Here is a 23,074-nt window from a genome sequence, read left to right as displayed (position 1 = left end):
ACAAAAAGGGTAGGAAATGAAGTCACCATGTCACCTTGGAACAAGTGAGTCAGCTGGCATTTTATGTTGTTTTGTTTTGAAGAGAAGGTGCACAATCCATTTCAGTGAGCAGACACAGTGGTCTGCTGCAGCGAGCACACCTGGCCATTGCAAGGTTTAAATGAAAGAGCACAAAATGAGAAAATGCTCTGAGCAGTTAATAACACAACATTAGGGGTTGGATCTTAAAGCTCATCCAGCTTCACCCCTGCCATGGCAGGGACACCTTCCCCTGTGCCAGGCTGCTCCTGCCCCATGTCCAGCCTGGCCTTGGGCACTGCCAGGGATCAGGGGCAGCCACAGCTGCTCTGGGCAATTCCTGGCATGTGCCTGCACAAAGTCCAGCTTTGCTGAGCTAAAGGCAAAAATTCTGAGGCATCATTTACAGACTTCTGTAACACAAGAGATTTGCAGAATTTTGTCATATGTTGTTTTTATTAATGTCCTATTTTGATTTCTATTTATTATTTCCATGTACAACAAAAGCTAGAAAATGAAACAACATGCACAAATATATGGAGGAATAACTGGAAGATGTGAGGCTGAGTTATCCATTACAGGACCCTACAATTTTCTCCATTACTTAAGAAATAATAAATGTTTAGTTAAATTGACCTGTGAGTGCCTGGCCTGTAAAGCATACCTGCTATTGGCTAGGCTGTGTGCAAAGGCTTGTTTGGAATGGTGCAGTGAGCAACTCACCCTCTGCTGCTCTGCATCCACCAGAAAAACCACTTAAATCTACAGAATTCACTTAGCACAACAGAAGCAAAGATGCTGTTACACAAAACTGCAGAGAATCAACATTCCCTGCAATACAACAAAGTTCCTGGGCTTTGCACTTCCTATCAAGAGGCAGGATTTTCACTGTACTGCAGGAATTGCAGAAACAGATTCCACATGCAACACCACTGGGCCAGTGGAATAAGGATGCAATTTTACAGGCAGGGTTAATTAAGGAGCTAGACCTCAAAAGGAGCTGCAGCAGATCAGTGTGTTCTGCAGGAAGCATCACACGTCCTGAACCACCAGATACTGAAATAGCCAATACTAAATAGTAGCAGAAGTTCAATGGAAGACAATTAAAGAAGCTCAGAGCAGGTTGAAGCCATTGAGTCACTTTAAAAGGAAAAAAAATAAGAACAAAAACATACTGAAGATTGGACTTAAAAAAATCTGTGCAACATATTTAATAACTAGATTCCAGTTGTTAAACCACAGGCCCATTGCTCTTCAGATAAACCAGCCAATGTGATTTTGCTCCCATTGCTGCAAAATGCACAATTGGAAATACACAGTTTGAGAGTCCTGATAGCTTTATTTCCTATATCTAGCTAGATCTCAGATTTTGTCAAAGCAAGAAGGGAAACAGGAGTCAGGTTCCTTATTTAAGGAATTTAAAAGGTAATTTTAAGTTGTCCTCACCTTTTGCACTTGCCTCTGCCTTTACTGTTGCCTTCTGTGTAGTATTTTTAAGGAAAGTATTTCCTCCCACCCCAATTTCATGCTAGCTTTGTTACTGATGTTTTTCACGTAACGAACCCAAATCTGCATGGAAGGGTTCCCTGCCCCACTGCTGGAGCCTGTTCCCCACAGCCCTGCTGACAGACCAATTTCTGCAGGCATTTCCTAATGAACTGCAGGCACAAGTCAGCTGGCTTAGTTTATGTTGCTGGCAGAAGAGTTTAACAGTGCTTCAAGAACATATGACTCTGGATAAGCCCAGTTTCTCCTTAAGCCAAGACACTTTTCCCTGTTGAACCCAGAGAAGCTGTGGCTGTCTGGAGCTGCAGCCCTTTGCACACTCACACTCCAGAGCAATCCTGCATCTCACCTGCCCCAGCTGCACACCTTAGTGCCCACCCTGAGCTGCAGGTGGGACACAGCCAGGGCAGACCCCGGGGGCAGAGAGGACCCTGAGGGACCTTGTGAGGCAGTGCTGGCACCACCTACTCTGTGGCACTGTCCTTTAAGCCAGCACAGATGATTTTAGTCTGAGCAGTGTAGTGGGAGTCGGAGCAGGACGTTTGTCTGCAGCCTGTGAGAGACAAGCCAGAGGGACAGATAATTCATGTGATTTAGGAGCCACTGCAGCTTATTTTGTCAGGAGCATCAGTATCATTTTGTACAGCTTTTGCCAGCTCTGCTAGGCCAAATTCCCAGAGTTATATGCAGGGAAGCATTTGGCACAACTTCACTTTAAATTATTGCATAATGTTGTCTGATATCTTACAACAAAAAGCAACTCATTCTTGTCTGGGGCCTCTCAGTCACAGACACCAGAAATGTACAGTCCGTAAACATGAATTAAATAATCTCTCTGCATATACATTCTCTTTGTTGCCTCCTTATTCAAAAGTATCTCTAGATTTCAGCCTGACATTCTATATCCCTGGTCTGGTAAAAAAGATTACAATTTGGTTAAATTCTCAACATTTTTTCCAGCCTCATGTACAAACTAGTAAGAAGATAGGTAATATTTTGTTCAGCAACTGTAGCAGTTGGTAGAAACTGCAAAGGATTTTAGCAGACCTTCCCCTGTCCTTGAGCAGATAGAAGTACCTGCATTTCCCAGAGCTGGGGTGCTGAAGGATTTTTTATTTCTTTAAGGCTTTGGGGAGAGTTGTTGCGGGCTTTGGTTAGGGTTTATTTTTTAAGGTTTTTTACACAACAATTACAAGCCTAGGACCTGAAAACCCACAGAACAGACCAGCTGCTGATGACCTTGTCTTTACTGGACATCTCACTTGGCATTTCCTGCCATCTTTTCTCCAAACCATTCTCTTGGCTGTTGCCAAGCTGCCTGCTTATTTCCAGGTGCTGCAGTACCCTGGAGGAACCCTGACTTACAGGTGCACGCTTGATGAAACCTGGTTTCACCAGTAGCTGGCTCCAGCAGCACAGCTCACCTAAGGACATCCCTTCTCCTGCTGCCCCCCTCACAACACCCTCCCTCCACTCCTGGGACCAGGCCACCAGCTGGAACAACGCCCTGGGACAGGAGTCAGGGGGCTTGCCAAGGACAGGTCAGCAAGCTGCTGTTGCTGGAACCTCCTCCATTCTGCTGAAACAGGCACCAGGGCAAAAGAGGAGCCCCCACTCCTGCTGCACACATGCCTGGGTGCAGGCACTGCAGGCAGCAATGGTACGCTTTGGAAAACTGATCCAACTGAAAAAACAAGGGCATGTGTGCCAGGGAGGCTCCTGGGGAAGCAGGATCTGCTCCATAATGCAGCTCCCTGCACGGCTGCAGGACCCTGTGGCTGGCCCTGGGAAAGCTGCAGAGAATTGTCATTACAGGGCACTATTGTCCTTCCCGTCCAGCCGGGCTGGAGCCAGAGCAGGGGGCCCTGCAAGGAAGGCCAGTGGTCGTGCTGGGCACTGTGCACCATCTACAATCACATACTCCTACTCATGCTTCAAAGCCATGCAAGAAAAAAGGAAAGTGCAAACAACCTGTCAGTATCCAATAGTTCTTCCTCAATATTTTGTTTTACCACTGGGAAAGAGTAATATCTACCTACAGCAGAGCAGTAATTTTGAATGGCACTGTCTGAAACAGAACGTTTATCTATAAAGCCCTCACTGAAAAAGCAAACTGTCAGCCCACCACTTTCCTCAGAAATATACCTGTTAGGTGCCTTACCTCCCCAGTTAAACAATAAAAAGCAGGAGAACATTTAGTGCTTTCTATACCAAATGAAATTACAGTTTCAAAATTACCCAAAATCAATTGTATTGTGATTGACTGAGTTGCTGTGACATCAACACAATGGCTTGCATGTAACTTTTGAAATCAAATTGTAGGTTTTAATGAGAGGAAAAACCCCACATATCTAAATAACTTCCCCTGTGAACACTAAACAGCTTTTCACGTGTTGTATTAGCCTGCCATGTCATCACTCTCTTCTCCAGGTATTTTTTTCCCCAAACCTCCATAATTTCAGTATCTGGAAGAGATTACAGCTAAAGCAGGTAGCATTAAATAGCTTCCAGCAGAAACCAACCCCCACCCCCCTGCCTCCCCCAAATAACCCCCCAAAACCAAACCAACCTAATTCACAAAAACAAAACAAAAAGCAGAAAAAAAGAGAAAATCAAAACAAAACAAAACCACAAAGAAACAAAGCAACACTATTTTTGTGACTGATATTTATCACTGAAATTAAAAGATAGGCATGTCAGTGTTCTGCAAGGGCTGTAAACATCTATGGAACGTGTATATAAAGCAAGACTCAATTAGGGATTAATTTCAGGATAGTTTAAACAAAGCAGAAAAACCTATTAATGACTGGAAATGCTGAAGAAGCACAACAGCAGCAAAACAACTAGCAAATACCTGTTAACAACGTTGCCATCTAAAGCACTGAAGATGAGCACAGTCAGTTTAAGGGGTCAGATTTAAGGCTCAAGAGAAATCAGTACAGTCCCAAAGGAAACCATGAGACTAGGCTGTTACAAATTGCACACTTAGTGGAATCATGGCTTTCCAAATGAGAATGATACTGACCATCTTACTTGCAAGTCTCATCCAGAAGAAGGTGAATAAAAAGAAAATGGACTTGTTTGCTGCCAATTTAAAAATTATGTAAGAATTTAAACATATGTTTGACAGAGGCCACTTTCAGCTAATGGGATAAGAAATCAAAGAGTCAGCCTCCTTGCAGCCCTTTGCATTGGAAAGTTGACATGGGGTGCCTTTCCACAGCCAGTGTCATCCCTGTTGGACAGCACTGCTGCTCTGGGACACAGCAGTCAATTAGACAATGTATTGGCTGCTCAGGGTGCCAAAACAAACCAGCTATGAGGGTATGACTAATACCAGACAGAATGAAACAGCCTTTCCTCACTGACACTCATTCAACAGATTTCCAAATCTGACAGAACTTCAAAATGTTACTTTCAATTCTTTCTGCTTCTTTTGTGCCAAAACAAACTAACTAGAGATCCCTTTCTCCTTCACAACAGCATTTCTTACCCTTTCCCATCTCACCCCAACAGGAAACTCCAAAGCACAGCCAAACCTTGCAGTGCATGGCTCTGCAGGGATGCAGGGCACCTGGGGCAGCCTGTTCCTCATCACCTGGAACCAGCCAGAACCAGGAAGGCCTGGGGATCCTGGGGATGGCATTGTGCCACATCCTGACTGCAGGCTGTGCCCTCCACAGCCCCCACAGCGACTTCCAGGAATTGTCCTTTTTACTGAGGGGCAAGTGAGCTTCCTCCTTTCCCAAAAGCTGTTATCTGTGAAAGCCAAGCCAGCATAATAATACCCAAATTACAGGTGAAAAGCAGTTGAGACTGATTTGAAGCTAATTTAATTAATCCCGTACACCTTTGGTAGAAGCAACCTTGCAACTAAGGAAGGTCACGGTTCTCACATATCCTGCACTTTCTCTTCCTTTTATTCTAGATCACATTAGTTCACATTTTCTCTTTCCTTTACTTTGCTCTCCACTCTCATTTGACCCTTCCACCACTTATTTTATTTCACACCTGCTACTTTATTTTCCTAAGTTTCTACTGTTATCCCCCTCAGCTCCCGTTTCCCATTTCCTAGACAGAGACCACCATTTTGGTTTGGTAATATCTTATATGTGGTTCACATGGTATAAATCATGAGATTTTTCACAGCAGTGAGGACTCAAAACTCCTGTTTACAGCTGCCAAGCATTTTCCATGTGGATATCATAATAATGTAGAAGTCCCTACTGCACTATTCAACCTACAAATAATTATAGAAATAGCAACAAAAGCCTCAGAGGTTAAATATCTTACCAACAGCCTACATGGTTTCCATGCAGCAGATTACATTCCAGGTGGGAAATTCAGAGAAGGGGCTCTATAAGAGTCTAGAGGTCAGTCTCCATGTCCGCCTGCCTCCTCCTTGTCACCTGCAGTTCCCTCCTAAGCAGAGGCCAAGGTAGGACATAATTCTACCTGCTGCATCAGCACCAATTAAACCACGTCACGAGCTCATGCGTCCTTATGCCTAACATAAAACTACGGTTCACCCCATCAGACACTAAACCAGAAAACTGAGCTGGATGGAAAACAGACACAAGTTACAATGTGGATATTTTTTTCACGTTCCTTTACAGCAGGCTTTTACACCATCCGCATCTATCCAACAGGGGAAGAGGGTGAGTAAAACAACCTCTTGAGACAGCAAGAGCTGCTGATTCAAGTGGCCATTTGGTTTTGGCTCCTCTGAGCCATTCACAGAGTCATTCAATGAAGTGGAGAGTTTCGATCGTTATCGTACCTGCAGGGCGGGAGGAGAGAATAAGTAAATGGAAAACCAGTCACACCTGGGCTACACCGGGACAGTCTGTTGGGGAAGGAGCGGAATGGCCCCAGTCAGATTCCCGAGACACACCGAGATGGTGAGTCCAGGACAGGCATGGGATGCAGAACGTTGATCAAGCATTTAACACGGCCAAAGACTGTTATTGAAATGTTTTAGGGCAATTTTAGGATACTGGCTTTTCCTTTCTACATCTATGATTCCTCACACGCCATCGAGAGAGTTCGGCTGCTACTGGAAGCTTAAAATGGTAGGATGTTAAAACACTATGGAAAGCGTTTTTCCATCTTTCCCAAACACCGGACTTAGCCCGTCGGGTCTGAGTAACGCCGCGGGCTGCGCGTTCTGCCGGTACCGGGACACCGCGGGTCACAAGGGCGACAGGTCGGGCGGGACCACGGGCAGCCAGCCGCTCCAAGCTTCCTGCCCAAGCAGAGCCATCCCGGAGCCCGCGGCACACGGTGACGGGCAGACGGGCCCGGCTCCGGGGCTCGGCGAAGCCCCCGGAGCTCCGGGCTGCTCCCCGCCCCGCTCCCGCGGCGGCTCCCTCGGCGGGGCAGGAGGCGGCCGGCACTGCGGGGCGGGCACGCCCGGCCACCGCGGGCACCCCGCACCGGCCATTTTGCGTCCGGTTGCTCCATCCATCCACTCACACACCGCTCGCCCCCGCCGCGCTCGGACACTCACCGCGACGGGTCCGGCGGGTGGCGCCGGAGCAGCCTCCTGTCCCCACGGGCTGTCCCGGCAGAGCCGCCCCAGGCATGGGTCGGGTCGGGCTGGGCTGGGGTCTGTCCTGTCCCGTCCCGTCCCGTCCGCGCCGTCACCCCCGCATGGCATCGGTAACCACGGTAACCTCAAGTCGCGCCGCCATTGGCGAGTTTAACGCTGAGCAGCAGCCAATGGAGCGCCGCCCCAGGCATAGCCTGGCCAATGGGGGTGGGCGCCGGGCCGGGCGGCGCGTGACGCGGCGCGCGGGCGGGGCGGGGCCGGCGGAGCGGGCGGCGGGGCCGCCACCATGGAGACCCCGGGGTAGGGCGGGCGCGCCCGGCGGGGCCGCGGGGCCGCTCCGCGCGGTGAGTGTGGGGCACGGGGGAGCCGCGGGCTGGGGCCGCCGCGCGAGAGAGGCGAGGGGGTGGCGGGGCGCGGCGAGGCGGGCGGCGCGGGAGGCGCGGCGGCGGACCCCGCCGGGGCATCGGGGCCGAAGAGCCGTCGTCTCGGGCGGACCCGCGGGTGGAGCACCGCGCACTCTCCGTGCCCGCGGGGCCGCCCGGAGCCCGGTGGAGCCGCCCGGAGGGGCCCTGCGGGCGAAGGTGCCGCCGCCCGGCCCCTGCCCCGGGCGCCGCGCGGCACCTGGCGGGAGTGCGGAGCCCGGGCCCGCCGGTGTCCGCGGCCGCGCCGTGTGCGTGGGGTGTGCGCGCGCCGCGCCGGGAGCTGCGAGCCCGGCGGGGCCGCAGCGGGCAGGGCCACCGGGCCTCGCCGTGCCCGCAGCGCCGCGCGGCCCCGGGCGTGGGGCCGGGCGTGGACACGGCGGGTGCTGCGGGGGATGGCGGGGTCGGCGGAGCGAGCGGGGGGAGCCGGCAGCGCCGGGCCCTGCGCGCCCGGTGTGCCCGCACGGGGCGGCCGCGGGGCCCAGCGTCCGCCCCGGTGTTCCCCGGAGTGCCAGGCTTCGGCTGCCGCCCCGGTGTTCCCGGGGATGCCTGGCCCCGCTGCCGTCGCGGTGCTCCCTGCACGGGTTATTAATACGGATTTTTCACCCTTCCTGTGACCGCAGAACGAGCCGCGCTCCCGCCGCCGAGTACCGGGAGCCGCGGAGCATCCTCGGCCCGTGCGGCGGGAGCGCGGCTCTTGGGGCTGTAGTAACTTCTGGCGGTGTTCTCTCCCCCTGTCTCCGATCACATTCGCGGGGCTGGCAGCGGAGCAGCACGTGCAGGGCGTGGGCGCGGCGGGGACAGCGGTGGCCCGCGGGGACAGGTGGCCGTGCCGCCGGCTGGCCGTGCCTCGGGCACGCTGCAGTGTGTGCCAGAACAGAAAGTGCTCTGCAGGTGCGACTGCCGTGCCTTGGGCTGGGAGAGCTGGGAAATGAAGTCTCGCCGCAATAAAATAAATGCTGATGCTGAGCCCAGGCTGTTTCAGCACAGAAAAATCGGAGCTGATGACTCAAGCCCCCTCTGGTCCGTTTCTCCTCCCGGCTGACGCTCAGGAGACATCACCAGTTCACGGACAGAGAACTGAGTGTTTCTGAAGTGCCTGTGTTTGCCCCATAGACCTTTGTACTTTTTTTTTTTTTTCTAAATAGCCTCCCGCTCCCTGTTAATTTTACATTAGTCATTGCTTCCAGATTTGACTGTTTGAAGGAAAAGGTGTGGTTGGACTGAGAACACTAATGTTGCATGAGCTGGCTTTTCAGTTTTTTCGTCATTGTCAATTTTTGATAAATTGGAGTTTAGAGATTAGGAGATTACAAGGATAATGTTTTCCCCTTAACTCATAACTGTATTTTTGGGGTCACCATCAAATAATTTTTTCATTGCAATAAAGATATGGGAACTTACTAAATGTACTTGCTTAGTTTATGAGGAGACAGTAATTCAGTCATGTTCATCGTAATTAAAGTGGGGGGGAGTGTGTGTTGGGGGCAAAAGCTTTTTGTTGGCAGGTATATCCTGTAATGTTTCTGTTAAACATTACAATGTTATATGCAAGTAAATGTAACCTGACTGTGGAAAGGTAGGTTGCAGTAACTTTCTCCTTCTGTTGAATTTGCTTGTGAAGTGCTCTGTTGCTGCTGAAATAAGATGCTATTAATATTTTTAATTAAGGTAGAAAAGCTGATAGGCCCTTTCCAGTAAAAACTGTCTTTTTCCCTTTCATCTTGTTAGATGTTCCCCACAAATAGCAGTAATGATACCTGAAGTTCTGCTTTGAAACACAGTTGCAGAAAGTTTTGTGAGAGTCATCTTCTATGAGAAGGGAGAATTTATTCTATTTTTTCTTAGAATGTCAACAAGATAACACCTTTTGGAGTTTGCATTTCTCAATAGTAATGCAGGATCCTTTTATAATGAGCAGTTAAATTCAGTCACACAATGTAAACAAGGAAAGTTATAGGATACACTAGCTTTTTATAGAAGCTTCTTGCAACAGCAAAAGAGTGTCCGTAGTGCATTTTGAGGTATTTTTCATATTCAGTGATAGCATATGGTATGTACAAATAATAGTAATCTAAATTAGTAATGTATGTTTGCTGTTTAGTGTAGAAATCTGCATGCACTGAGAGAAGACTCCGGGGAAAAGCTGCATTTTAAATGAACAGAAAACATAAATAAGAACTTCATGTACTTCTGCTTCACTTTATGTAGATTATTTCAATACATTTAGTACAGATGAAGAACTAAAGCAGTTCTGAACTGCTTTAGTGGGATTGTGGGATTGAGTGAGTAATGTCTACATTTTGTTATGGAGATTTTTTTTCTTAATTTTGATGCTGAAAATAATCAAGTCCTGTAACATTTGGTTGTTTGTTTGGTGCATAAAAGCAGTGGCTAGTTCAGGGAGTTCAGTGAGCTGAACAGTAGATTAGTTTGCTTTAGTACCAAGTTTTGTACTTAGTGTAATGTGGTACAGAAAAGTCCCCTAAAAAAGCAAGCAGAGCTTGTGACACTTGTCTGGAAAAGCATAGTTGTGAGTGTGTTGTTGGCCACAGTCTGTATGGCTCTGAGTTACTTTTCTGTCACGTTCAGTCAGCCAGTGAGTCTGGGTGGGTTCCGTGGCGGTGCTGCGGGTGAGCGGCGGCGCTCCTGGCGCAGCGGAGCGGAGCCGTGCCCGGGAGCAGAGCGCCTTCCTGGCAGGCTGCCCTGGGCTGGGACCCCGCTCCAGGAGCTGCCTGCCCTGCAGGAACAGCAGCTCCGTGTGCCCGGGCTGCCAGGAGCTGCTACAGCAACAACGTGTTCTGCTGCCTTGCGCAACAAGCGTGCGGACATCTCCCCGGGAGCCAGCGTTGGTGCGGGTCAGAATTCTGGAATCTTCAGCATTTTTGGTTAGGTTTGATGGGGTTTTTTGCTCAAGCAAAAGTAAGACGTTAAATCCTTATGTAAATGGCATGTACTGCCAATCCAAAGTTAAACTGGTTTGAACTTTAGTTATGAGGAGGGAAAGGATAAAGGCCTGGCATAGCTTTGAGTGCGAGTGACCAGAAACCAGATGTGAAACTGGGCTGTTGGGCATGGCCAGTAGCTATCACTTGCTACTTGCCTCCGCCTTGATTGCAGTATTGCTGACAACAAGGCAGTTCAAATGCTAGCGAAGATGGGGAGTAAACACACAACCACAGCCAAGCCCAGAGCCAGGGCCTGTGGAAATGGCCCTTCCCAAGGAGCAGGCTGTGCTGGCCCTGGCAGCAGAACTTGGGAATGGAGCTGGAGGGGATGATGGCACTGAGCGGTCTCTGGGCATGCTTGGGAGCTTTGCTGATTCTCAGCTGCTTTTCTTAAGGCCTGCGAGATGTCCTAGCTCATTGGATAACTTCTCATGTTCTTTTATCCAAACAGAATACTCATTTATTCTGCTCGGGGGAGGTTTGTGGAGGGAGGGGAGGAGGTGGATAAAGACAGCCAAAAACTGCCTCTGGTGACCTTCCCAAAGCTTTTACTTGCACGGAAGAAAATCCCAGTGTCTCGTCAGTGAAATCTCTGCAGCTGGCAGCAGCGTTCAGACCTTTGCTCCTCTCCCCCTTGCTGCCCTTAGTACCTCTCTCCTTTATTTTGAGGTAGACGAGAGAGGCCTGGATTCCAGGAGGAAGGAAGGAGTCCATCACTTTCACAGCAGATTAATTATTTTCTTTTTTGATAGTGGAATATCCAACTCTGTTGTTGAAAGGGAAGGCTGAAGGAGAAGGGTCTGGGAGTGGTTGTCACGGCGGCTCAGCTGGGCCGTGGGAGGCTGGAGGCCGTGGGGCAGCCATGTGTCCAGGCCCAGGGAAGCCATGGAATGGCCGTGTGTCCAGGGCCAGGATAGCCATGGAATGGCCGTGTGTCCAGGCCCAGGGAAGCCATGGAATGGCCGTGGTGTCCAGGGCCAGGATAGCCATGGAATGGCCGTGTGTCCCGGCCCAGGGAGGCCATGGAATGGCCGTGTGTCCAGGGCCAGGATAGCCATGGAATGGCCGTGTGTCCAGGGCCAGGATAGCCAGGGAATGGCCGTGTGTCCAGGCCCAGGGAGGCCATGGAATGGCCGTGTGTCCGGGCCAGGGAGGGCCATGGAATGGCCGTGGTCAGGGCCAGGGAGGGCCATGGAATGGCCGTGTGTCCAGGGCCAGGGATGCCATGGAATGGCCGTGTGTCCAGGGCCAGGGAGGCCACGGAATGGCCGTGTGTCCAGGGCCAGGATAGCCATGGAATGGCCGTGTGTCCAGGCCAAGGGAGGCCGTGGAATGGCCGTGTGTCCAGGGCCAGGATAGCCATGGAATGGCCGTGTGTCCAGGCCCAGGGAGCCATGGAATGGCCGTGTGTCCAGGGCCAGGATAGCCATGGAATGGCCGTGTGTCCAGGGCCAGGGAGGCCATGGAATGGCCGTGTGTCCAGGCAGGAGCCATGGAATGGCCTGTGTCCAGGGCCAGGGAGGCCATGGAATGGCCGTGTGTCCAGGGCCAGGGAGAGCCATGGAATGGCCGTGTGTCCAGGGCCAGGGAGGCCATGGAATGGCCGTGTGTCCAGGGCCAGGGAGGCCATGGAATGGCCGTGTGTCCAGGCCCAGGGAGGCCATGGAATGGCCGTGTGTCCAGGGCCAGGGAGGCCATGGAATGGCCGTGTGTCCAGGGCCAGGGAGGCCATGGAATGGCCGTGTGTCCAGGGCCAGGGATAGCCATGGAATGGCCGTGTGTCCAGGGCCAGGATAGCCATGGAATGGCCGTGTGTCCAGGGCCAGAGGAGGCCATGGAATGGCCGTGTGTCCAGGGCCAGGAGGCCATGGAATGGCCGTGTGTCCAGGCCAGGAGGCCATGGAATGGCCTTGTGTCCAGGCCGGATACCATGGAATGGCCGTGTGTCCAGGGCCAGGAGGCCATGGAATGGCCGTGTGTCCAGGGCCAGGATAGCCATGGAATGGCCGTGTGTCCAGGGCCAGGATGCCATGGAATGGCCGTGTGTCCAGGGCCAGGATAGCCATGGAATGGCCGTGTGTCCAGGGCCAGGATAGCCATGGAATGGCCATGTGTCCAGGGCCAGGATAGCCATGGAATGGCCGTGTGTCCAGGGCCAGGGAGCCATGGAATGGCCGTGTGTCCAGGGCCAGGATAGGCCATGGAATGGCCGTGTGTCCAGGGCCAGGATAGCCATGGAATGGCCGTGTGTCCAGGCCAGGAGGCCATGGAATGGCCGGTGTCCAGGCCCAGGGAAGCCATGGAATGGCCGTGTGTCCAGGCCAGGGAGGCCATGGAATGGCCGTGTGTCCAGGGCCAGGATGCCATGAATGGCCGTGTGTCCAGGGCCAGGATAGCCATGGATGGCCGTGTCCAGGCCAGGGAGGCCGTGGATGGCCGTGTGTCCAGGGCCAGGATAGCCATGGAATGGCCGTGTGTCCAGGCCCAGGGAGGCCGTGGGGCAGCCATGTGTCCAGGAACAGGGAAGCCATGGAATGGCCGTGTGTCCAGGCCAGGGAGGCCATGGAATGGCCGTGTGTCCAGGGCCAGGATGCCATGGAATGGCCGTGTGTCCAGGGCCAGGGAGGTGACTCCAGCACAGGCTTGCCCTCCTTTCAGGATGGGCTGTGTGAGTCAGCCCTCCTTCCTGAAGGGCGAGTGGTGTCTGCTGGGAACCGGCCCGGCCAGTTCCCGGCTGCCTCTCCTGCCTTTCCTCCCTGCCAGCGGGAAGGCAGAGCCTGTGGCTCTGGGATCTGTGGACAATGTCTGGGGCTCTCTTCAACTTTCTGGTCCTCTTCCTCACATCCCACTCTTACAGGAAAAAAAAGATTACTTGGGGAAGCTGGGAAAAATCTATTCTTTGAGTATGGTGTCTTTAAACAAGGTGCCATTTTAACAGAGTTTTTGGCATGTTTTTGTTATACATTTGTTTTCCTACTTTAATTTTAAGCAATTTTACTATATTAAGAAAAAAAAATTGCTATTTTTCTCCAAATTGTCTCCATGACCATCTCTTACAGATCTTCCCCCTTTTTTTTAACATTGCACAGCATTTTAGAGATATTACCTAGCTAGGTAAGAAATTTCCTTACTAGGAATTGAAGACCAGTCAATTTCCTGTTTAATTGCTTTTAAAAGTAATTTAAAATATGTCTTTATTTTAGTGGAGAAATGAAACCAGTAGTAGTTTCTTAATTTGAGAGTCATTAAACCATTATTCAAGAAATAAGTAAAATTAACCCCCCCATGTAGTGTTCTAACTGAAATGTATTGTGTTTTTGTGAACCTTCAATTAACATTATAGTTGATCTAATGTTTTGATTGATGTTGCGATGAATTCATTATTAAAGAGCAGAAAGGAATCTATTGTAAATTCTTTGAAGGTGCACAAGTTGAAACTTGCATTCTGCATCACAGCTCAGTGGGGGGTTTTTAATGCATTTACTGTTTGTGGATGGGTTGGTGGTTGTGGGCAGTGCATGAAATCCCCCTGTGGCTATGGGATCTGTGGGATGTGTGAGGCAGGTGGTTCACAGCCCCTGTGCAGGCTGTGGGATGAACTGGCCTTCAGGGTTTGCTGAGTTTGTGCAGAGGGGTTGGGGGCACCAGGCCTCCATTCCCAGGTGAGGGAGGTGCATCTTGGAGCATAGCATTGCATGGGGGGCCCTGATGGGATTGGCTTGTCTTGGGGCACCCGTGCTGGCTGGCAGTAGGGGTAGCTGTGCATCAGGTTAGTCCAAGAAATGCCCTTAGACTGCCTGGGACCACCTCCAGAGGCAGCAGGAGCGAGAGGGAGAATGTCCTGCGAGGAGGTGGAGGGGCTGAGGCAGGAAGGTAGGGGCAGTTTTCTTAGTGCAGGTAGGGCAAGGAGTAGCACAGGTCTGGGAGCAAGTGAGGAAGAGAAGGAGCTGTGGTGTGATGCCAAGTCTCACCTTTTGTCCTATGAGGTCCAGCTGTAAGGAACAAGAAAGAAGCATTAAAAAAATTCTGGATATCTGTTTGTTTCTGTGGGTGCCAAAAACTTTTCCTGTCTTTATCTTCTTATCAGAAGCTCCTAACCTTCCGTCTGTGGTGTGGCAAGCCAAAGACTATCATCTGGGCTATGCTTTTAACAGGTTTTTATAAATGGACTCAAAAGCATTTGCATTATACATGTCCAAATAGAAAGCACCTAATGTATCCCTTAGTTTGCTCTATATGATGTAACTTAATGCCATCTGTGCTAGAAATCTGATGTGAATGGGAGATTTCCATTTTTTGGTGGATTTCTATTCTCTTCCCCAGGAAGGCAGCAGCAGGCAATGCATCCTAGGTGCTCTGAAAGAAAACCTCTTCAGTTCCTAACCCATGTTCTTCACTGTCTTGCCTTGGCAGAACTTCCTATTGTGTAGCCTGGGAATTAAGTATTGGCACATTTGTTATCATACAGGTAAATCTGATTGGTGAAAGCTAAAACCACAGAAACTCACCTCTCTCTGAAATGATTTCAGACAAAGCATAATTCTTTAACTTCCATGTCAATGTGACAGGCTTAAAGCTGAAGCATTTTGTATCTTTCTCTAAATGAACCCAAGGTAGTATATGTAATGTAACTGATTTCTGTGGCTTCTGGACTAGTGGAGCACTGGACTGTTAATTGGAGGCATTCTGTGTAAGGCATGTTTATGTAATGGTGTCCAACAATTGTCTTCTGCTAATTCATGCTCAAGTCTTGTGTCGTATTTAAAGCTACATAGGGAAACAGATCTCAGAAAGACTTAGTATTTTCATAATGTTCTTATTTGACAACAAAATTACCTGTATTCTTATTGAGAAATACACAGCAGTGTTGAAATTATAGCCTATTGTGAAAGGAGAAAATTTGTATCATACTGGTGCCTAAACTCCAAATTGACGTGGCCATCTGTGAAGTAGAGAGAAGTCCGTGCTCCACAGAGCCTACAGGGACAAAAGCAAAACTTATGAAACAAGTGGAGGAGATACCAAGACCATGCCTTTCTGTAACACACACCTTATCCAGGGTGCTTGGGAGCCAGTACTCAACCTGGGCTGTGTAATTTGATTCTGCCTTGATCAAAGATATACTGACAGAACTTGCCACCTGTTGCTTCTCCATAATGAAAAGACCATATTCATAAGTTCCATATTCAGCTGAAATTTAAAATATTGGCAGTGAGATGACTGATACAATGCATCACTTGTTCCTGGGAGCATGTTTATATTTTGGATGGGAGGTGAAAAAACTTTGAACCCAGAAATCTCAGACTGGCTTGTAGACTTGTGAGATGTGCCCGTTTGCTCTGTGTTATTTGGACTATCACATTCTTTTCCAGAAGATACTTTAAAAAAAAAAATCCTAGTTTAGTGTTTTTCACAGAATAGACAGACTGGCAGAAAACTTCCTGTGGTTCAAGAGCTTGACACTTCTTAAGGAAGTTCTGGTAGAGAGCACTGCCTGTTGTGGGATGCTTTTTGTTCAGGCTGACGTAGTCAGTCTTTCAACACTCAGAGATTTTTAATTTACTTGTGGAACCCAGGTTATTTTTAAGCAGGAAAAAATTTCAGCAGGTCATGTACTGACACTGAGATAAAATAAAAAAAACTGCAACAACAAAAGACCCAAATCCCCCCCCCCCCCCCCCCAAAAAAAAATCCTGAAGATATGTGTTTAAAAAGTGTTGAATTAGCAAGGCACACTGAATCCAGGAACTGGATTTGTCTGATGTGCTACTGAGTTTTATTTTGGCTAACTTGAGTGCTCTGAAAGGAACCACCCACTGTCCATCGGGAGCTGTTGCTGCATTGATCCAGTCTGGAAATGTAGTCACACAGTGGAGGAGGATAACATTTTGTTTTAAACTTAATGCATTTATTGCTGTTCATAATGGGTAGATTTTAAATATCTCATTTACTGTTGTAAATATAGATACAAAAGAAGATATCCTGAATCACAACTTCCTGCTTTTAGGAGGTGTGAAGTGCATTACATTTAAGAAGTCTTGCCTTGTTAGAATACAGCAAATGCTATTTTAGTGATACAGTTCATTGTATTAGTTAATATGGTAATATTAAATTGTTTTGTATTACTAGTATATTGATTTAACCTATAATAGAAATATTAATGTATTTCAGACTGAAATTTGAAATACGAAAGGAAGTTACTTTTTTTAGATTGCAAAGATAATTCAAGTTATTACAATTTTTCCAGAATTTTCCTTTGTTTTCTCTGCATCTCAATGCGTCACAGAGTCATCTTGCAATAGAACAAAAATGTTTTTCTATGGCAATATTCCAAGGGGTTTTTTTGGTTTTTTTTAGAAAGTTGAAGAATATGCTTTGTGTGCAGCAGTACATATCATCCCACAGTGTGCACACCTGGTCAGGTGTTCCCAGTCCAAAAGTGTCCATGTGGTGAAGGCTGTGTTGGTCAGGCTGTGTGCACCTCTCTCAGGTAGAGCAGCTGGGAGCACCAATGTCTGCATGAAACCCAGTCTGCACCAATCCAAACAAGCAGCCCCTGCGCCAGGCTGGCCTGCTACCCGGAATCCTCAGCTCTTCACTGAGTGTTGGAGCTGTTTGCCCAGAGTTCACTGAATCCTGTCTTTCTAAACTGATTGTTCTCCAACTTGGTGTTGTGATTGAGCATGGTGAAAACAAAGGACTCTGCTGCACAGACACTTTCTGTGTTTAGAAGCATAAACATGACCTTTTTCCTTGTGCATGGAAGCTGATTGATGCTTTAGAAGAGTGCCCTGGTGTGGAAAGTTCAGCCAGCCTTTCCTTCAGCTGTGCAGCACTCAGGAAGGCCTCATTCCAGGGGCCAGCAGCTGCCTTCTGCTCGTGTGGGATGTCCTCACAAAATGAAGAACTGCTGACTCTGAGCAGATCACTCCTAGAATTGCTCTTGCTTCTCTCGGAGCTGGTAATTGGTTCTTCCTTCCCCCAGCTTCCCTGAAACAGGCAGGCCTTTGGAAGAACTTGTTACTGTTGTCTGCATGGCAAATAGCCACCTGCCTGCGAGGGTTTTCTTTCCAAATATTTGACATGTCTGTCTCACTTCCAAGTCTTTAGTGGGCAAACTTAAACATGTTGGAGGAAGGGGAGACTGGCTGTGCTGCTGCATGGATTGTGTTCAGCTGTTTCCCTCCTTGCACAGGATCTCTGGACTTAAAACTATCCTCTAGCTCACAGAAATTGTTTGCATCTTGCACAGAATTATAGCCAGAACAGAGATTTTTATCTTGGATTTTTATATTGGAAGCAAAAATGCCTTGTTAGTCCAGAAATTCAAGGGTGGTGTGTCCTTTTCCCTAGTAGAAACACAAATATACCTGTGAAAGCTCTGCTATGTCATGCTGCTAATGCCCAGGACCTAATTAACAACTAGCCCCAGAGCCTCTGCTCTGGCAACTTTTAACAGCCTGGGCCAGGAGGAGAGCAGGGATGTACTTGGGATGTCTACACAGGCCTCTTAATTTCTAAATTTTTACAATGTTTATTTTATCAACCCTCCCATTGTACTGCTGTCTTTTGGATTTACACTTGTCAATGTATTTTATTAATTCTTACACCAAGGTATGAGGTGAAAATCCTTATATAGAAGAGTTTAGTCTGTTGAAATTCAAAACTATTAAACTTGCTTGACCTGTATTTCAGAACCAAGTTTTGATTGGTTCTAGACAACAGATGAAAAACCACTGTTCTGCAATTTCTTTTGTTGCAAGAATCACTTGGAGCTTTTAAAAGATTCCTTACAGACTATAGGAAAAAAACTTCTGACAAATAGCTAATGCTTGGTGTTCCTTCAAAGTATTTATCCATTTTACACAACTTTAAAAAAGATATTGTAAGTTGGAATTTATCTCCTTTACAATTACGTCCACATAATTCAGCTGAATCGAGTGATTCCAGGCTGGAAGAGGCAGTGTTCGTGCAGCCAGCTCATTTCCTAGTGGAGGCTGGGAGAGAGCCCCGGGGTACAGAACACCCACTGCTCAGGTCCCTGGCAGTCGGGATTAGCCCGGGGCATCTCTGCTCTGCTGCACTGGAGCTGTTCTGAAGGGTTTGTGGATAGCTCAGTTTACCATGTGCTTGAGATATTTGGACCTTTTCAGTCTCTGAAATGGCACAGTTCAGTGGGAAGACAAGGCTTGTCGCTGAGGATATGCTGGCTTTTGGAATCCAGTGCTTGTTAATGCATTGGCCGATCTCTCACACAGTGCATGGAGTGAGCAGCTCTCTGCTCTCTAATGCTGGGCACTTTGCCTTTCAAAGGCCCTCACTGATGGACAGCCTTGCATGCTCCAAAGTTCAGACTTCTTACCAATGTACTTTTTCAGTATGAATGTGAATCAGCTTGGTGTGATAAATTTGTGAGACTTACAACTTCATAGATTTTTGAGCACTAATGGCAACCTTTTAGTTTTAGGTGTGCATCAGTTTTTCACTCAGTTTTCCTTGAAACAAAAGCTGGTGTTTGATATGATTAATCTTGTCCAGGATACTGGCAGTGGGCCTGTGAAACTGACTGAGGTGGTGTTAATGCCTGGCTTTATTTCTGTTTTGCCTTTTTTGTCTCAAAGTGTGTTTTAGGAGATGCAGTGACTGTGCCTCTCACCTGGCCAACATTGATCATTTCTTCTTCTGGATGAAAGAGCACATCTGTCAGACTTCCTGCAGTGTAGGATCTGTGTGGGTTTACACAGCAGATTCAAAGAGAATTGTGACTTGTGTGTGCAGGGTGACTTGGGTAGGAGACAATCAGCATGTCCCCCAAGTTATTGTTTATCTTGGCACAGCCACAACTGTGATACTCATTTGGGTGGGTTACAGCAGCTGTGGCCTTGACTTGCTCCTACACTGGACGGACAGGATCAGATTCCTCTTTATCCCAGGTGAACTTAAACCAAGATGTGAAGTCTTGACACAGTAGAGGAGGGAGACAAAGTGACAGTGACTTGAACTAGTGTTTTTCACATGCCAGCCTGTACTTTAAATGAGCTGGAACTTGACTGTGTGATGTTGTGGGTATGCAGGTGTTCCATACTCCTGTTGCTGGAGTGCTGTGGGTTCAGGCTAAGTGCAGTAACAGCTTTGGTTGTTACTTAGTTGAGCTACTGTATGAAGATACAGGTGTATATTTTATTAGAGTCCTAACTGAAATGGCCCTGCCACAGGAGGAAAGCAAGCAAATCACCTTGATTTGACCCTTACATTTTCCAGCTGCAGAGATGCCAGCAGAATGTGAATCAAAACAGTACTGCCTGTAAACACATCCCAGAGGAGCCACCTACTTTCTGCTGGTTTAACTCTGATTGAAGGAGTTTGGCTCCCCTTAAGGCATATATGATTTTATTTGTACAAATAAGAAAAAATAAGTCAGTTGTACCGGTATGATAGGAATCCTCTCTATGGATCCTAACAGTGCAATTACAACAATGGAGAAAACAGCCACCAGTAATTCTATTCTCAAATGGTATATTCACTGTACTTTTTTACTTTTCCAAAATGATCATTTCACTGGGAAATTTCATAATTTGTAGCTACAGTGATTAATTTCTTTATGGTTATTTAAGACCTGTTTTGTTTTCTCTCAAAAGTTTTTTTATCCTTATTTTTACACCAAGTATTCATAGAAAACAATATCTTCTCAGTTTCTATTTTGAAAGGTTTCTGGTGATGAAAAAAGAGGTTTTGGTTTCGTGATCATCATGACAGCCTTTGAATTCAGGCAGACCAGCAGAACTGCCTGCAAATGTGAGAATCAAGGCCTGTGCCAGGTGCTGAGTTAACTTCCATTTCATTCTAAGGGGAGCAACACTTCAGATTCTCTGCTGGAAGTGTGTGTTTGATGCCCTCTACAACAGCATGTGCTGTCACTGTGGCCATCTCACAGGAGCAGCTATGTTCTCTCTATTTACTTCTTGGTGATGACCTTGCTATCTGTCACAGAAACTTTCTTTGGTCACTGTGTGTGACTTGGGTAAAGAATATTGGCAAGATTAATGCCCCAAGCCCTTCTTGCCTACCAACCCCCCCCAAATTTGGAAGATAGGAAACCCTGTTGTTTTGCCAGTGTTAAGAGTGATCAATCACAAGGCAATTCCTAGTGGAAAAACTTCTCTCCGGATGGAGAAGTTAATTCTACTTCTTTGTCTTCCTTCCCTTAAGCTGGCTGCATACATAATGATGGTGATTTGATAACAGAGACTCTGTTTACCTTTGTCTGAGGTACCTGCTGGGCTGTTACCTGGCTGTGTTTTCTCTGCAGACAGATGTTTCTGTCATTCTTAGTTGCTGTGCTGCTTTAGCTTGCTTGTCTCCAGCTTTCTCATAACTCCATAATTATTTAACTTGGAAAACAGAAACAGGCAGGTAGATTTCTCCTCTCTCCTTAGGCTAGGAAGGGAACATCAACCTTCTTTGGCATTTGTATCTCTTTTTAAAAGTAGGTATGCTTCCCAGATGAGGCCTCCTCTATTAGTTTAGTTACATGCCTCTGCGTGCCATCCCTTCCACTGCTTTGGACAGCTATGGATTTACTTGGGAGCAGGAGATCAGCTCTGCTGACTTCAGCTGGTTCATATCACCACATTGTTTCCTACTAGTAAGACTGGAAATCCACCACTTAAGTTACAGATCTGCCTACTTGAATTGTCTTTCCATATAGAAATTGAATCAGTCCATAATGATGTGCTCCATAGCAATTTTGGCAACTGATTTTTTTCTGTTCTGTCTTTTAGGCTTGAGTTTGTTGAGTAACCTTTTTATTTAACTGCATTTTTCTGTCACCGTATCCCTTAAATGAATAGCTGTGCCCCACCACTGTGCTGATTATTCATGCCTCCACTGATGTCTAGAGCAGCTGGGTCTCACAGGACCAAGATTCTGGTGGTATCTCTTTCTGACAGAGCTCGCACCCCAAAGTGTGAGTGGTCACTACTAGCACTACTGTCTCTTTTCTGCTGTTAGAGATTGACTGAACAGCTTAAATGCTATGCTGTAACCTCTATCTTTTGTCATGTGAAGAACCTCCAGTTACAAAACTGAACAGCCTTCAGAGTGGTAATTACCTTCTTTGACTTCTCTTGGTGACATGGCTGTTGCTATCCTTTGAATTTTGCTTTGGTCAGAGGGTCTTACAATTCACTGATGGATTAAGATTGTAACTAATAAATTACAAATACGACAGAAGTCTATTGTGAAGACAGTGAATTGATAGCTTACTGAGGAAGCCCTTTTTTTCTGTTGAAAGTTGGTAGCTTTGAGCATGCTGTACTTTGTGCCTGCACAAGGTTTTCAGTTTTTTGCTAAGAGGGTGTCAGTGAGGTTGGGTCATCAGTTCTTTAGAATTCAGTGTGAAACCTGCAGCTCTTATTGCCATTCCAGTAAACAGCTTCACTTTCATGAAGACTTACTTGAGGATAATGGAGTCTAAAGACTTGTCCCACCCCTGCATGATGTTTGTTGGCCTAAGGTGTGGAACAAGTAACCAGCCTTGTGTCAGAGCTTTGTCCTGTCCTACCACCTTTTCCTCTCTTTTAATGCTTTCATTTCTCATTCCTGTGCAGGACAGGGGTAGTGATGGTAGTGATCTTGGCTTTGAAAGAGTATCAGACTGGCTCCACCAAGGTGAGAGCTGGCTCCCTGGCTCTGCCTCTGGCCTCAGAGGCACAGGTGTGCCAGCAGTGCCACAGTGCTCCCGCTGTCCCTGGCACTGGGGCCACAGCAGCAGTGTGTGGCCAGGACAGCACTCCTGGGAGGAAGCCTGGGTTGTTCTGGGCTGGATTATCAGCCTGGCATGGTTCTGCTCAGCCCTCGTGCTGTGTTTGGGTGGTGGCTGCCCTGCCTCAAGGTAGCTGTGCTCAGGTCCCCGAGTGCCCAAGGACAGCAGCTCTCCAGGACATCACCCCAAGACACATGGGCAGGGTACTCTGTCAGTTCAGTTGTAAGTAAATGCTGTCTTTTAAGGTGATCATAAGTGACAAGGGACTTCTTGCTTATTCCTGGTCATATCCTTTCTGTGGCTCACCAAGAGGATGATGACGGGCAGCAGGAGCATCAATCTTAAGAACAGATAAAAATGGGACAAGGTAATGTGTGTGCATGTTCACCCTGCTGTACAGGAATGTGCAGATCTGAAGTCTGCATTAGTAACCTTGCTGAGGGCTACTTTTAAAACATACAGAAAAAGATTTTGACAGTATTCATCAGAAGATGTGTGCTGAGTGTTATTTGGAATTAACCAGCAGCATTACTGTAGAGAAACAACTTACAAAATCTATTTACATTTTAAAGAAGCAGCTTCTTTGAACACCTTATTTGAAGTAATAGTTATGTGCAGACTATTACATATATATATATATATATATATATATATATATATATGACATTTTTCATTAAGTTATTATTGGGCTTTTGTCAAAAAATTTGACAAAAGAAGTGCAGTGATACACATTTCTTTTAAACATTTCTTTTAAAGTATATGTAAGGTAGATTTTTGAGCCTACTTTTGCCCCTCCTTGCTGGGCATGTTCACATTTGCTCTGGTATTTGCAGCTTTACGTCTTTGGTCGTATGAGAACTGAAGTAAT

General features: G+C 47.6%; 2 protein-coding genes across 3 annotated transcripts in view; one reads left to right on the top strand and one right to left on the bottom strand.

Annotated features, from left to right (window-relative positions):
* CCDC148 (coiled-coil domain containing 148) overlaps window positions 1-7,154 on the bottom strand; it is a 45,134-nt gene extending 37,980 nt beyond the window's left edge. For both annotated transcript variants that reach the window (XM_030241682.2, XM_030241683.2), the window contains exon 1: window positions 7,034-7,154. The gene's annotated coding sequence lies outside the window, so the exon portion shown is untranslated. The remainder of the gene's footprint in view (window positions 1-7,033) is intronic.
* A 187-nt stretch (window positions 7,155-7,341) lies between these two features.
* PKP4 (plakophilin 4) overlaps window positions 7,342-23,074 on the top strand; it is a 65,232-nt gene continuing 49,499 nt past the window's right edge. Inside the window, exon 1 of the mRNA XM_050976641.1 lies at window positions 7,342-7,419. The gene's annotated coding sequence lies outside the window, so the exon portion shown is untranslated. The remainder of the gene's footprint in view (window positions 7,420-23,074) is intronic.

Source organism: Serinus canaria, chromosome 7 (assembly GCF_022539315.1).
Source record: "Serinus canaria isolate serCan28SL12 chromosome 7, serCan2020, whole genome shotgun sequence".
Classification (NCBI taxonomy): Eukaryota; Metazoa; Chordata; class Aves; order Passeriformes; family Fringillidae; genus Serinus; species Serinus canaria.
This window is presented reverse-complemented; position numbering and strand designations above follow the sequence as displayed.